This window comes from Myotis davidii, unplaced genomic scaffold (assembly GCF_000327345.1).
Source record: "Myotis davidii unplaced genomic scaffold, ASM32734v1 scaffold449, whole genome shotgun sequence".
Classification (NCBI taxonomy): Eukaryota; Metazoa; Chordata; class Mammalia; order Chiroptera; family Vespertilionidae; genus Myotis; species Myotis davidii.
The window spans coordinates 3,689,458-3,706,703 of record NW_006383007.1 but is presented as its reverse complement, the minus strand read 5'-3'; the positions used below and the strand labels follow the sequence as shown (position 1 = coordinate 3,706,703).

The window sequence follows — 17,246 nt, the reverse complement described above, 5'->3', positions numbered from 1 at the left end:
ATATATATATGTCTCCAATATTAAGCTGTCAACTTAATCAATACCATAAATCAACTAATTAAGTCAAATCAAAGTCCTCGCCCTCCTAGGCTCACATATACTTTTTGTACTATTATACTATGACTAGAAACCCAGTGCATGAAGTTCATGCACTTAGGGGGGGTCCCTCAGCCAGGCTTGTGCTCTCTCACAGTCCAAGAGCCCCCAGGGGATGTCCAACTGCTGGCTTAGGCCCGCTCCCCATGGGACATCCTTAGTGCTGCTGTGGAGGTGGGAGAGGTTCCCACCACCACCACCACTGCGCTCGCCATCTGTGACCCCAGCGATACATGATTGAGGCCGGGGAGGGACCGCAGGAGGGCTCCAGGGCGTGTCTGGCTCATCTCACTCAGTCCCGATCAGCGGGACCCCAGCAGCAAGCTAACCTACTAGTTGGAGCATCTACCCCCTGGTGGTCAGTGCACGTTATAGCAAGCAAGCAGTTGAGCCACCTTAGCATATCATTAGCATATTATGCTTGATTGGTTGAATGGCCAACTGGATGACTGGACACTTAGCATATTAGGCTTTTATTATATAGGATGCCTTTGGAACTCTCTGGGAAAGGGAAACCTGATTTCCAGGGGCGATCCCACCTGGCTCACCAGTGTGGGATGGGTTTCACCACAGTCCTGTTTTGTAGTTTTAATTGATAACTTACTGCAGGATGTGTGTGAAGATCAATACCTTACATCTCTCCAAACTCAGAATTATTAGGCCCTCAGGCTGTAGTTTAGATTCTGATGCTCTTTTGTGTGTCTACTAATGCATGGTTCTTAGGAAATCCTCCACAGATCCATGAAGCCACCAAGTTCTGACCACTCTTCCAATTTATGATGAATTCCCTTTGTTTCAGTTCAAATAGAATATTGAGATCTTGATTCCTCACCTTGAATTTACTCAGAATCAGATTAGGGATACTCTTAAATTATCGTGAAGTCCCAAATAAGATCAAAGTCTTTAGACTTTACCATAATTTTAGACTTAATTTTTAGATTCTTTTCATAGGAATAAATCATAGGCTAAATGTTTGTGGTCTGAATACACTGAAGGAATCATAGGCCTCAATTTACTTGTAGAGACTCTTTTTATGAAGAAGTTGGCATTCAAAAAGGACAAATAAAACACTAAGCCAGAAGTAGAAAAACAGCCTCTGAATTCTCTCTTGTTAAATAGTAAGAATAGATAGATGGGACCAAGTAGTGGAAAGTGTTAAGTCTAGGTTAGTAAGCATGTGTATGTGCATGCATATGTGTAGGAAGAGAGGGCAATACCAAGCTATCAAAGTAGCGAATGATTTAACTAAAATATAGGTACAGAACCAATGGGGGGGTGTATGGAGGAGTGTGGGTGTCCTAGGGGTGAGTGCCATGGGATGTTTTCAGATGCTTTAAGAGTGAACAGAGATTGATTTGGATTATGTGTTTCTCAGCTAGACTAAATACATATTAACAATTGATAAGGGCAAACACATTGGACAGTTGCAGCTTGCTCAGGACCATTCCATTCTGAACCTCAGAAATGGCATTGTGTGGACTGCAGTACAAGTGGGTGGATTTGGGCTTGTCTTGGCTGTTCCCAAGTTGCCTGTGGAAGATATATTGAAAACATGCTGGTCAAGCACTTTCAAGAAAGCAGTCATCCTGTTGCATTAGAGGTTGCATGCCTTGCATGTGACAACAAATCAAATACCATAGAACCTTTCTGGGATTTGTCACTGGAATTTCCCGAAAGATACCAAATGCAATGGAAAAGATATGGCTTCCCAGTCAGGCCTGGTTACTGAAATGTTGGCCAAGTTCATAGAAACAGAAGCTTTAGAAGGAAAACCCTACATATGTGACCAGTGTAACTCAAAGCATAGAAGGTTTTCCTCAAAAACAGTTGTATGTACAGAAGCCCCAAAACAGCTTATAATTTGTCATCTACCTCAGATTCTCAGACTACATCTCAAATGATTCAGATGGTCAGGATGTAATAATCAGGAGAAAATTGGTGTTCATGTTGGCTTTAAAGAAATCTTAGACATGGAGCCCTATTGCTACAGGGAGTCTGTGAAATACCTCAGACCAGAATGTTTTATCTATGGCTTATCTGCTGTAGTAATGCACCAGGGGAAAGGGTTTGGCTCAGGACACTACACTGCCTACTGTTATAATTCTGAAGGAGGGTCTGGGTACACTGCAATGATTCCAAGCTAAGCATGTGCACTACGGATAAAATACGCAAGGCCCACGCTTATATCTTGTTTTATACCTAGCGAGTTACTGAGAATGGGCATTCTAAACTCTTGCCTCCAGAATTCCTTTCTGGTATCCTACCTCCTACTGAAGAAGCTGATACCTCTAATGAAAAGCTTAGTTGATCCAAAGATGATAGTGGGGCTTCTTGCGATTTGTATGTATATTTTTCTCAAAGGACTGATTTACAATTTTGAGCTTCATTTTTATTTTTTTTTACTTATGAATCAGGGCACAATATGTTTATAATTTTGTATCTACAAGTCTTTTTACAGAGACAAAGCATAAATACATGTGTATGAATGATAGCAGGTAACAACTTTTTTTCAAGTATTTGGACATTTTAAGCTTTTAGTATTATCTCAGATTGGTGTTACCCTTTTATATTTTAATTGGCACAGATAATGAATTTGTACTGAAGTTCAGGTGGCATCATTTTATACATTTATCTTTTGTAGCTATTTTCCATACACATTCTTATTTGATGGAAAATTATAGACACTTTCTTCACTAATAGTCTTACCACCCCTCCAAAGTCAATTCTTTCAGGCTATTTGTATATTGAAGTTACCTTTGTCCCTTGAAGGTAGTTAAATTACTATTTTCAAAGAGAAAAAAATACTTATCAATCACACTCATTGATATTCCTGAAGCTTTGTATGTTACTGTTGATAAAGGCACTGCATTTTTTCAAAAAAATTATTTTTAATAATTTTGTTCTTCATTTGGCATAGTCAAATTATACAAATGAAAATGACAGCTTTATAAATAGTATGCTTAAATAACTTCAGTTCTGTGGACATAAAAACAATGATGGTTGGGACTTAAAATGATTCGTCTGGCAGCAAACTGGTTTGTCCTGATTCTAATAAAGAAGTTATATAAAAAACTTGAATTTACCAAACAGTGTATTATGTTATACAAGTAAATTTAATTTGGTTATGAATTCACTTTATGTCTGAACATTAAATCTTTTAAAACTTTGAAAAAAATAGGTAAAATTGTGTTGGTTGAACTTAGATATGAGGAAGAGGGTCTGGATGGAGGGTACTATTATAATGTTAATATAGATTGTATATATAGCACATAATATATATTACAATACTAGTGCTAGTTGTGCTAGTTAAGAAGAAAAACGACAAAGACTTTGAACTAAGTGACTTTGAAATAGAAACTACAGGCTGATGCAGGAGATGATGGGGATGTAGAATTGATGAGATTCTACATTGATTCGGGTAGGAGATGAGGGAGGAGAGCAAATGAGAATGATTCCATTTAGAGTCTTCATGACTTTTTCTTTTATTTTTTTTTCACATAATATCCAACCCAAATAACTTTCGTCCTGTTGTGGAACTTTCATATTACTACAGGTAAGTGGTTGGTAGTCATTCTTCCTTGATGAGGACAGAGAAGTGTGCAAAGTGGCTTATCACACCCCTGCATGTCCATCGGAGGCAGAAAGAGAGCAACTAAGAGATTCTGGCCATGGATGGGGACCATGGGATGTAAAGGAAATGGGGCACCTTCCGTTCATTCATCACACAGCGAGTGACTACCAATCCACAGGGCTTTATAGTATGTGTAGAGCTTTAGAACATCCTTTTGAGGTAAGAATTTTGCACAGGGTCAGGCAAGGTAATTACCCACCTCAGCTTCACCTGGGATCACAAGTAAGCCATGAAGGTAGGTTCTCAAACCTAGCATAGCCCTCCACTCCATTCAGGCTGGTCTCTGCATTTCCTTGAGGGCAGGTAATACCTTTCCTGACCTTCATGGCCTTGCATTTGCTGGTCCTCTTATCTGCAGGACCTGCTCCTTGCCACCATTGAGATCCTCCCCATCCCCAGAGCCAGAGTGCCTCCTACTGCCCCACCCCTCCTAAATAATTTATTTTCCTTTCAACTGTTACAATCTGCATATTTTACATGACTTTGTACATCACAATATAGTGCATTATGTTACCCTTTAATTTCTCCATTTGTTAATCTTGTCTTTCCAAGTAGATCGCAAAATCCGTGAGGGAAGCTCTATTTCTTACTCTTTGTCATCCTCCATGACACCTAGTACAGAGTGAATACCTGATGGATGATTTAGTATGAAAATCTTGCCCCTGACTTCTCCTTAGTTACCTTACTGCTTTCTTCTTTAGCTGTTGGGCCACCACCATTCATATGAACATGCGGTACAAAGTCTGAACACTAAAATATCTCTTCCAGGCAGAGAGAGTGACATAGACAGTTCCAGACATGGGTGGTACAGAGGGAGGAAGGGAGAAAGAAAAATGTGTTTAGAGACACAGCCTGTTCTTTGACCAGGGAGAACTTGTTTGCTGGAAGTTATCAAAAATCAAAACTGCTCTAACAATTATCAGTCCATCTTCAGACTCTGGTGTGTCTTAAAATAGCAACGCCATTGGACATGACATAAGCCAAGAAATTCTTGGTGAGATATTTGGGTAAAACAGGTTTTCTGGTTTAAGAACATTAGCTTCTGTATCAGTACCAAAGACGAGCTGGTCATGTTTCAGTAACTATTATTTATCCATTTAGGAATATTATGGCAACTTATATCTACGTGTTGATATTTTCACCACAAATGTAGATAAATGTACATAAATTCATCCTGAATTTCACTAAAAATGAAAAACCAAGATCCAGGGAGTTTAAGTAACTGAATATAAATATATTGCCTCCTCTGGGAAGCCTTCCTTGCACCTTCAGGATGGGTTAAGCACCATTGTATCTCCCATATCTTAATCATAGCCCCTGCATGTTATTCTATATGGTAAATATAATACTATAATAATCTGTTTTATATATTTTCCCCCTCTATGAGATTACAGCCTGATTGAGAATCAGGTTCAGTTTCTAAGTCCAGTTCTTTTTTCCCTGTTACATTTACATGACCATTTTAATGCATGTCATAGACCTTGGCATTTTTAAACGCAGATGCCCTTTAGTTACGGAGAATAATTACTAGCTTTATTACATGGTCAAGGTTACATGGTGTATTCTCCTTCTCTATGGAAGGGAGTATTTAGAACATTTTTTCTCTTCTGAGGCACCTGCATGTCAGTGGCTGAGAAGGCTCTGTTTCCAGAAGTTAACATCAAAAGAGGATAGCTGATAGTTATAATTGCTCCCTGGTAGAAAGGTTGCCACGGACACTAGAGAATAGTCATGGTTAATTTTTTAGAACCATGGCTAATGGGACAAATCACTCAGCCATGGAGCCTCCTCCAACTGAAAGAACATAGAGACGTGGAGGGGGAAGCAGGTCACGGGCTCTGCCCCGGAGTTCATGGAAAGGAGAAAGCAGGCAGATGTGACTCACCGGGTCAGCTGCGGGTGGCATTGGACTCAGCTGTCACAGTGGAGCTGACATCAGCAGCACATGCTTGACATCGGTGCAAAGACAGCATCAGCCACTCAGAAGCATGTGGTGGGAACAACCAAGGTTTGAATCCTGTCGATGAAACTCTTCTGTTGGGGGACACCAGATAGCAGCAGTGAGCCCTCTCTTGCTGTCCCGGTCTCACTCGGCCCAGCTGACTGGGAGAGCTTATCTGGGCGGGACTATGGCTTAGCTTAGATCACATAGAACACTGGAGACCAGGCTGGTGCTGACACCTGGATGGTTAGACTCCCAGGCTAGTGCTCTCTGCATGGACCACACAGAAAGGGAGACAGTAGCAGATTTTTAAGAAGTTGTTAAATCAAGTTAAGAACAACCTGACTCTTGGACAGCTTTCTTCTTTAAACTGCCTTATGATCCAGTGATTCCTCTTCTGGGAATTTATCTGAAGAAACCAGAAACACTAATTGGAAAGAATGTAGGCACTCCTGTGTTCATTGCAGCGGTATTTACAATAGCCAATATCTGGAAGCAACCCAAGTGCCCATCAGTAGATGAATGGATAAAAAAAGCTGTGGTACATTTACACAGTGGAATATTACTCTGCCATAAAAAGGAAGAAAAATTTACCCTTTGCAGCAGTATGGGTAGACCTGGAGAACGTTATGCTAAGTAAATAAGCTAGTCAGAGAAAGACAAGTCCCATATGATTTCACTTATATGTGGAATTTCATGAACAATCTGAACTAACAAGCAAAATAGAGACAGATTCATAGATAGAGAACAAACAAATAGGTGGGGGAGGCAGGGAGAGAGTGAGCAAGAAAGAAAAAAAAGAACTCATGGACAAAGAACTCATGAACAACAGTGTGATAATTGTGGGGGTGGAGGGGGTTGGGTAAAGGGGGATTGGTGGAGGGGGAAGAGGGCATAGAGGGGATAAATGGTGATGGGAAAAATAAAATAAAAATGATAAAAGCACAAAAGATCTTTCAAGTTTTCAGTGGCTGCAGTGATTTGACACTCAGCTTGTCATTATTGCCTGGGTGATTCTTACAGATTAAACCGGAGAAATATTGCCATTGTGTAGTCATCATGCACGGGCTGATGCGTAAGAAGTAACAACAGTGATGCATGCAAGAAAGAGACTTCAGTGGGTTCCTTCCTGTGCAGGCCGCACTGTGCCTTTCGAAGAGGAAGCAGTAGTGCATATAAAACTGTAACAACCTTTTAAAATAATTTTTAAAAGATGATAAACAGCTTGAATTTACTAAACATGTCAATTATTGAAAATATTTTGACGAATTCTATCTCATTTGATCTTCACATCCACTTCCACATAACACAGCAGGCAGCAGGAGTCACCCATTTTGTAGAAGAAGAATCTGAAACCAGAGCGGTTTGGCAATTTGCCCAAGATCATACAGCCAGACCCAGGGCAGGAATTTTGATTCTTTATCTAGTGTTTTTGTGTAGTAAAGTTCACAATACCTTATCTGAAATTCTGAAATGCAAACAAAACAACCTAAGTCTAGTTTGTTTGTTTTTTTCCTAATTCATTTGGTGGCAAAATGTTACCTTCCCAGAGGTACTGTGGCAACAAAACCTGTCTCGGGGTGATGTGAAGCTCTTTCTTGTTCTCTTTAGGGAGAATATTAATATGTTTTATTGCAGACATTTTACTGTGTTCAATGTCAGGATGCTGCCTGAAACCAGTGTATAATAGTTGTTGTATAAGCCATATCATCTTTATAAAGTCCAAGAAAAATTCTGATTTCAAAAGCACATCTGAGCAGAAGCGTTTTGGATCATTATAACCCTGAGGTAGACTGCCTCCGCCATCCAACAGTCCGGCAGTGAAGCATTGACATTAACCAGATATTCTGGTTAATTGTCACTAGAGGTGCCATATATGTATTGCTAATGTTGAACAAATTAGACTATAATGAAATACACTTAATATCAACTCAGCAGTTGTGAGGGTTAAATAAGGTAATTCAGGTAAGTCATTTGGCTGAGTGTCTGGTGCGTGTGATGCGTTGCATACCTAGAGTGCTGGCTATTGCCTTTCGTAATTCATGTTGTATCTCCATGTTACCGAGGAAACAGTGACAGGTCAAAAGGTCAGGTAACTTGCCCAAGGTCACATGGATAGAAAGTGGCAGTGCCAGGACTGGACACCCAGACTGTCGCTTCCACCCAAAGCATATGCATAACCAGTGGGGTAGAGATGATTCCGGATCTTCTAGGGGTCCTTAGAAATCTTTCCAGATCATGATTATGAAAATTAATTACTGAATCACTGGACTGTAGCATGTGGAAGTGCTGTTTAATAGCCTGCTGGGCAAGCCAGGTTTTGTTGGAGGAGAGAGAGAAAGAGAGAGAGAGAGAGAGAAAAGAAGGAGGAGGAGGAAGAAGAGGAGAAGGAGGAGGGAGGAGACAAGGTGGGGGGGGAGGGTGGGAGAGGGGAGAATAACTTTATGGATTGGCCAACTTTTATTCCAGAGAGTTATTATAAGTATAGTAACTCCCTTAGATGAATTGGATGAGATCTTTCTGTGAATTAGAGCAATGAAAAGGCACTCCCTCCCAGGACTTTGCCCCAAATTCTGTGGATCAGCTCCTTGTAATCCCACAGCTCCCTCCCTGTCACAACTCGCATCCCAGATGGTGAGAGGAGAGCTCCCCAGCTCGTGCCTGTGGTCTGTCAGGACAGGCTGGCAAAGAAAGTGAGCCCGGGGCAGCTAAGCCCCAGATTAAGAGGACCTGGAACCATTGTGTTGGCAGCTGCTCCCACTCCCCCGCGTGCTGAGCAGCATCGGCACATGTCTGGCCTTATTTGCTGTTTGGGACTCGGCACTTGAAAGGTGTCCCTCCCCCGCCGCCTTGACATTTGTCCAGAGATTAATTGGGCTAATCCCCTTCTTGGAAGAAAGGGTTGGGAAGTGTGTGTTGAGGGAGGGTGAGGAGGCAGGCCTCCGGGACTGCAGAGGGGAGCATTAATGAAGGCGCTGGGGCTTGCTGCAGCCTTTGAAGGGAGAAAAGAGCAAATTTCTCTGCTGTTCCTGGACAAGGCTGACAGGTGGGCAGGGAGACTGCGCTCCTCTGTTCTGCCGGCTCTGCCAGAAGGTCCGTGCACTCCAGCAGTAACGACTCCTGACAGCTCCAGCTGTCACTCAGGGAGGCAGCTCCCAGCACACCTTGGCCTGCCATTCTCGCTCTTATGCTGAGGGCTGAAGGAGAGAGCCCCAGGAAAGGCCATCCTGATGGTGGAAAACACACGTGGCTTGGGGACTTGTCTGGGACACTTACAAATGTACTTTTAAATTTTGTTTTGGATCAGGCATTCAAAATAAACATTATTTATTACTTGAGATTTTGGGTCAGGGGAAGGTAGAGGACCACGGACAGTTGTTCTTTTTTTTCTTTTCTTCTTCTTTTTAAAAGATTTTTTTTTTTTTTTTTTTGATTTCAGAGAGCCAGGGAGAGGGAGAGAGAGATAGAAATATCAATGATGAGAGGGAATCATTAATCGGCTGCCTCTGTGTGCCCCACACTGGGGATGGAGCCTGCAACCTGGGCATTGCCCTGACTGGGAATCAAACTGGAAACTTTTGGTTCCTAGGTCAATGCTCAACCACTGAGCCACACCGGCCAGGCGACAGTTGTTTTCTTGTACCATATGCAGTTGTCCCCATTTGGGAGGAGACACAAAGCTTACCTTATTATCTACTAATAATAGCTAGCATTCATTGGGAGCTTATTATGTGCTAAGGCACTGCTTCAAACATTTTACATCTATTAATTTATTGTTCTTAACAACAAAATGAAGGAGGTGCTAATATTGTCCCCATTTGACCGCACTGGTAGCCTCCCCAGCATCATTTGTAAATGGCTGCACCAAGGCTCAACCACCAACCCATTCCCAGCCCCACCCTCTTAACCACTGCACCAGGCTGCGTTGCTGACAGAGAAAAGGGAATAAGCATTTTGCCTGGGCCAATTCTCGGTAAGATCATGACTTCGGTGAGATTGAACAGTTAATTGAGGATAATGCATCCCCGGAGAACTGAGGATAAAGAGCCATGGAAATACTTTGAGGTCCCTGGGAACCTCTGAGAGCTATGTGCCTAATTGTACTCTCCCTGGAAAATCCCCTCCAGCTAACAGGATTCTAATGGTGTGCTGTGTTTCTTTGTAAATTACTGCAGACACTGGCATAAGGAATATGAAAGAACGGGTGGTTAATCAAATGAACTTACAGGAAGCGAGCTCTTCAAGTGGGATTTATACTGATGCCCGTTATAAAAACTGTTAATAATAAGGGATTTTAAAAATGTCATTGCAAGGTGAGAGGAAATTTGCGAAGGTATGACTGTCTGCTCATCTTTTAGCAGAGGTACGGTAACTAGGTCACAGGATTTGCTTGGGGGGAAGTGAAATGACAGATAATAGTGTCAGAACAATGGCTGGAGAATTTTTGGCATGTCTTTGTGATTTTGGAGCAGAGCAGGCAATCTGGGTCTTAGCTTTCTCCCTTCTGTGTAAGCACGGTCCACCCAGCCAGAAGCATGCACAGCCTCTCTCCTTCCAGCCACGGCTTTTTCTGTTGTGGGGATCAATTTCCTGACCCTCAAACCAGTGCAGATTCTCAAGTGGGGAAAGGAAGAGAAGAGAAAGGAAACATAGAGTCAGCTCGCCTTGTATTTGATCTTTGAAGCCAAGGTAAGAAGGAACACTGTCTTCACATTATGGTGAGGAAACTAGAGATGGAAGCAGTTGCTAACCTAAGACCATGCAGTGAGTAAGTGGCCAAGCTGGATTCGTGCACTGGCTGTGCCCTTCGGAGTGGTACTTTCCACATGACGTCCACTCCTACTTGTCATCATGCCTCGGGCACCAGGTGGCAAAGATGGTGAAAGTAGGGAAGGGAAAAGTTCATCCCTCCACCTTGGTGCCAGTCCCCTTCCTTCTTCTGCTTTCCCCCAGATTATTTTGCCACACTCGGAGTCAGTCTCCTTGCTATAGATGGGGCAGGGGGAAAGAGGGTGAAAGTAGGCAGTCTTGTTTCCTAATTCCCAATTTTGCACCTTTCTCCCAGTTCAACACAAGCCCCCTCACCTAACCCTGCTCTCATCCCACGCACATCCTCACTGTTTGCTTGGACCTGAGAACAGCCACCCCATTGCTGATTCTTAAGATAGAAAAGGACTTTGGTCATTTTCATTAAACTTTTCGCCTGAAAGCTCTGAGAAGTAAATCTTCTTGTGTACCCAGGAAGGTGTTTTGTTTTTTGTTTTTTGTTTGTTTTTTAATATTCATCACCAGAGACAGGGTTACTATACCCAGAAAAAACTGGATGATAGTTTGTCAGAAGAGAACCTGTTCCAAAACAGATTTCCGTAAAGTATTGAAACAAGCTTTTTTTTCTTCTTCTTCTGTTTTTTTTTTTTTTTTTTTTTTTTTTTTTTTTTTTTTTTTTATATTTGGAGATTAAATCTGTCTTTTTTTTTTTTTTTTTTTTTTTTTACAAGTTAGGGAATCACTAGTGGAATCTCTTGCTTTATATATAGTGTCTTTAGTTTCTGATAAAATGATCAGTGGTTTTCAACTTGTACTACTAACTGCATGCAGATCAGTGTATTAATTACACAAGGTAATGTCATCTATATTCATTTGCTTTTATTCTGACATGGCATAATTTGGTAGGTGCCAGGACAGACCCCATTTTTCCTTCTTGGTACTGCTGTGGGGCTTTGGGCGCATGTACCTCACTGCCCGTATGTACCATCGTCATTCATTCACTTGCCTTTGTGTCACATCAGATGTGAACTCTTTGGTTGCACAGACCATGTTTTAACTTAGTTTAAATTTTAGCATAACAACCTTTTACTCTTACCCTGTTCAATCCATTTTTCACACCGTGGCCGAAGAGAACTTTTGAAACATAAATCAGATTGTGTCATTTTCTTGCTTAAAAACTCTTCGAAGTCTTCCCATTGCCTTAAAATACCATGTGCATGCCTGACTATTACCCCTGAAGGGCCTGGCTCCTGTCTCCTCCCCGCCTTGCTCCAGGCCTGCTGGCGTTTGCTCCATGCTCTGCCTCCTGGGGGCCTGGGGGCTTACTCTTCTCTCTGTCTGGAATGCTCTCCCTGGCTTTTGCTGAGTTGGCTCCTTCTCATGCCTCAAGTCTTAAATGCTTAAATGTCACCTTAAATGTCAGAGAAACCTTTTCCTGAACATTCCATCTGAAGTGAGCCTTCCTTATTTCTCTCTGTCCCTGCACTCAGTAAAATTCCTTTATTGTATATATCACAATCAACAGTTCCTATGATTATTGACTCATTTGGGGGTTCTCTGTTTGTCTTAGGGGAATGCAGGCATCCTGAGGACAGGGTCCCCATCTGTTCACAGATGTATCTTCAGTGCAAAGAGCAGTGCTTGGCATGGAGCAGGGCTCCATATTTACCTGTTTAATAAATGAATGCATGCATGAACAAATGAGCAATTGTATGATTCTCCGACAGTCATTACTCAGCGATTTGTATCTTTTGTACTTACCCAAGGGGATGGTGTGACCCCTCGCATTTTCGAACACACCAACGACAAGGAACCAGGAGAAAGGCAGCTCTTGTTATAAGAGAGTGCTGCTTGAGAGTAGAGATGATGGCTGAGGTTCCCAATGCTGTTCTGCATGCCTGCTGCTGTGCCGCCTGCCCACCTCCGCCTGCTGAATCCTGTGTCTTTCCGAGCCTGAGATGGCCAAACTGCCCTTAGACACACTATTAATAAGAATGAAGGGGGAGGTTCTTACTTCTGAATTTGGGAGACTCCTACTCATAGTTCTTTAAATAAAATATCTACTTTTCCAAGAAGCTTGAAATAAATGGGAGCCGATAATTGGGATCTAATCCCTCAAGGCTGCTCCCTTGAGGACAGCACCACTCCCCCTGGGAACTGAACATCCTCAGAAACAGGTGATTTATTTTGCCATCTCCAAGCCTTGTGTCTCTTTTTCAGGTCTGGTTTTAGCATCCTGAGAAGCAAGGGAGGGAGTCTTACCAATTCCACAATCATTTAGAGTGCCTTGTTTGGTGATTTATTTATTTATTTATTTATTTTTGGCTCAGTTCGACACTTCTCAAATTTATCTTAACGTAAAGATGAACAGACCCCAACAGATCAAGGTGTCCCCAGTGCCTCTGTTGTTCCTCAATTTACGCAATGAGCCCCCAGAGGCATATTGTGGAAAATAACTCCTTCAGATATTCATGTTCTATTGGTCATTTGAAATGTTTTTTCCTGGACAAACATGCTATTTTGCTTTAAATTTTCTGTTTGTTTATATCTACTAGAATGCTTAGTAGAATATTGGTTATGTTCTTATTGCATTTGTAGTGATAAATAATGTGGACTCAAAATAGAAAATGATAGAGATTGTTCCAGTAGTATGCAGGAAACAATTATTTCATCTCTGCATTATCAGCTCTTTTGAGATTGAAAAATAATTTTCTGAATTGTGGCCTTAGGTGATAATCTCCTAAACACAGTCTCCTCTCAGTGAAAGGGCTAGAGTCCTTGTTTTGTTTCTTGCCTTTGAATCATTTATGGATTTAAAGCCACCCCGCTGAGCACTGACGCATCTCTGCCAGGTGCATTGGGCCTCAATGGGCTGGAAGTGAAATGTGGGTCCCAAGCAGAGAAAAAGATGAAAACCACATTCACAGTTTATTTGGTCACAGATGTTCACATAATAGGAGCAGAAATTTAAGAAGTAGCTTCTTTCTCTTTGTATTTGACAAGAGACAAAGAAAACAGTTGTGTGGGGGGTTGGGAAGGCAAGGGGCAATGAAACTCGGAAAAGAATTGGGAATACCCATGTTCATCAGCCCTGGCAAGAGAATAAATTCATTGACAGGAGTATTGAGTTTCACTCCCAGGAACACAGACTAGGACATTTGGCTCTTGATGATTCATCTGTAAGTGACTTTTATAGGAGGAAGGAGCTAGGGTTAGATCCTGCATGAGGCCTGAAAGACCTGAGATTGATTTCTCCCCTCTGCCCGTACCCTGAATTGCTGTGAACGAATCATTATGCTGTCAGGAGCACAACAAGTCCTTGTGCTTGTGAGATGCTAAGATGTTGGCCACAGGTTTCCTCCCTGCCTATCTCAGCACAGTCAGTTTGGATCTGTGTTTACTGCAGTGACTTGTCACCTTGTGGGATTGAGTTCTCTGTCCCCTTATGCAAAAAAAGGTGGGACAGTGTGAGAGAAAGTGACTTTCTAAGCTCAGACTTTCCAAGCTGCTCTCTTTCCTTCTATATGCCATGCCCCTTTAATCATGGTCAATGACCAAATGGATAACTGCTTCTGAATTATGACTTTTATGGTCTGAACAGCTAGATTTCTTTTAGGTTTGGTTAAGTGAGCCAATGATGCTTTTCCAATATATTTTGATCCAAAACTCATGCATATTACATCATAACAAACTCACGTGACCCTAGTTCTCAGGTTGAGAAGTCTCTCCTCTGCCATGCCCTGGCACTCAATGCTTATCTCTGTGGAAACAGCAGGACAGGTAAGATCGTGCTAGATTTTCCCAACCAATAGGCATTATTCTATTGATATCGCCAAATACCTTATTTTTACCAGTATGAAACTGAAAATAAACATATGAATTCAATTTTCATCATATTTCCTACTTTCTCTAAAACATTCACTTTATGAGTAGTAGTAATGATAATACTCATTAGTCAGGGCAGGATAACTGCTGTATGAAACAATGTCCACATTTCAGTGGCTTTACACAAGAAAATTCATTTCTTATTTAGAAGGAGGGGTGGGGAGATGTTCCCTTTAGGCGTTCAGAGACCCGGTTTTCTTCTGTCGTGTGGCTCCCTGTTTGTCTAAAGCTTTGGTGTCTTGTCCATTAAGTTGGTGATGGGAAAAAAAGAGTGAGTACTATGCACTGGAGATGTTTATGGGTCAGACCTGGAGGAGTCTACATTACATCCACTTAATTTTATAGCCTAGAATTAGGTCGCACAACCACACCCTAGTGCTAGGAAGATTAAAAATATAAGCTTGACAGCCAGGTAAAAGAGGAGAACACAGATATTGGTAAATATCACAGTCTTTGACACATCAAAAACTGTTTTAAAAAGCTTTAAAAGAAGAAAAAACTGTTCGTTGTTTAATATAAGGTACTGCATACATTATTTTTTAAAAGATGACATCAAACTGCTGTGAATCCTATAAATGTTGTAATAGCTACACACGCCATTGGAACATTAACTACAACATCAGATTGTGCAGAATAAATATTTGTTAAATGACCAAAAGCGTGAGAGCACTCATCGGCATTATCTCCACCAGCATCTCAATCCAAAGTTGACTCAGGAGCACCCAAAGTTGAAGCAGTAGCCCATACAGATGTTGTAGGAGAGCATTTGGTGCCTTCTTGATGGTGCTCTGACGTCTGCTACTGATGAAAGTCAGTCTAGCGCATAGTTATTTTGTTGACTGGCATATAACACTGAATAAACTTTATTATATGAACAGTCGTTGATGATAGGTTCACTTAGGATTTTCTTTTTACTTTTCTATTTCTTGAGAGATTTCTGAGTTAATAATAGATTTGTTTGGCCACTTAAGGAAGTTCATCCCAACAATCTTGGCTGCCAAGCTCCAGGACATCAAGATGTTCTTTGTTACTCTACTTTTGACTATAGTTGAACCGTTGGGGTATCTGAGTCATTGGATCATCAGGCATCTGTTGTATAACACAATGATCCATATTACATCTTTTTGGCCTCTAGAGTTTATCACCCATTAGCTCCTTGAGCTCTGGGACTTGTTTTATTTATATTGTGCCCCGGGCTTCTGACTTATTGTTTATAACATGGTAGACCTTCAATAAATGTTCTGCAGTGGTCTCAAAATGTGGCCCCTGGACCGGAACATCAGCATTACATGGAATCTGTTAGAAATACAGACTGACAAATGTCAGAGGGGAGGGGGAGAGGGGACTGGATAAAAGGAGGTGAGGGAATTAGCCAAAGAACATATATGCATAGCCCATGGACATAGTCAATAGTATGGTAAAGGCCAAGGGACAGGGGGTGGGAGCTAGGTGGATGTGGGCAAAGGGGGAGAAAATAGGGGACATTTGTAATATTGTCAATAATTAAAAAAAGAAAAGAAATGCAAATTCTTGTGCTGACCACAGACCTACTTGGGCTGGAGCCCTGCAATTTGTGTTTTAACAAGTTCTCCAGGGTTCTGATACACACTGAAGCCAGAGAACCAGATCCTAACAATTATACATATATATTGACAATACTGGGTACCTCATTGTTGTTCACTGTTCTCAATCATATTTAGTCTATCCTTGGTTTTAGTTCAAGTTTAAATAAAACACATTGAGGACCCTTTCTAGAATTGGACATTTCAGGTATTTATCTATAATAATGGAACTTTCTTCACTTTCACCAGCTGTCCCATAAAATCCCAGTTAATACCTGGAAATGGTGATTTTGGACTTGCCTCCAGAACTATAAGGGAATAAATTTCTGTTGTTTATGTCACCAAGTTTGTGGTAATTTGTTACAGCAATCATAGGAAAGGAAAACAAGAAGCGTTTTCCAATATTTTGTTTTTGTTCCTATTGGTAAAATATTTTGAGCCTGTCATTCAAGATATTTTATTCATAAATATTTGCACATGATATAATCATTGTATTATGTACATTATAAGACACTCAACATAAGATTTTAAAATGATGCACTAAGAAGGGAAAAAATAGGCCCTGGCTGGTTTTCTCAGTGATTGGAGCATCAGCCTGCAGACTGAAGGGTCTCAGATTCCATTCCAGTCAAGGGCATGTACCTCGGTTGTAAGTTCAATCCCCAACCCAGTTAGGGCACATGTGGGAGGCAACCAATTGGTGTGTTTCTCTCACATCAGCATTTCTCTCTGTCTCTCCCCCTTCCACCCTCTCTAAAAATCAATGAAAAAAATATCTTAAGGGTGAGGATTAATGAAAAAAAAAAAAAAGAAAGAAGGGGAAAAATAATATAGGTAATTTTATATTACTAATGGTTTAAAGATCTTTTATTCCCACAAAGAATAATCATGCTTTAGTGAAAGCAGTGTATCTGAATATGCTTTGTTAGTTTGAAAAACTTGTTAACCACTGTTAAAGATCTGTCAGGGTTCAGTTTACTTAGATGTTTTATTCTGAAGGTCATCATAACTGAAAAATAACTTACAAGAGTATGCAGACTCAAAAGCAGTATGTGTTTTGGATGGGGGGAGTACTCTGAGTATCTACACTAATAAAAGAGAAACATAGTAATTGGCGTATGACCGCTACCCTTCCCATTGGCTAATCAGCGAGATATGCAAATTAACTGACAGCCAAGATGGCAGCCGGCAGCCAGGCAGCTTGAAACTAACATGAGTCTTGCTTGCCTCAGTGACGGAGGAAACCAACGTTCCCCGCCTGCGGCTGCAGGCCTCTGAGCCTGCCGGTTAAGAAACATTGTAAGGAATACTGCCGGACTTCAGCCCGCAGAATCGCAACATTGTAAGCAACGGCCAGAAACCT

General features: G+C 41.4%; 1 protein-coding gene across 2 annotated transcripts in view; it reads left to right on the top strand.

Moving 5' to 3' along the window:
- RASGEF1B (RasGEF domain family member 1B) overlaps nucleotides 1-17,246 on the top strand; it is a 540,242-nt gene that overhangs the window by 276,881 nt on the left and 246,115 nt on the right. Inside the window, exon 1 of one of the 2 annotated variants that reach the window (XM_015557664.1) lies at nucleotides 10,343-10,358. The exons of the other annotated variant lie outside the window; for it this stretch is intronic. The gene's annotated coding sequence lies outside the window, so the exon portion shown is untranslated. Of the gene's footprint in view, nucleotides 1-10,342; nucleotides 10,359-17,246 lie in introns of those variants that run through there. 2 annotated transcript variants of the gene reach the window in all.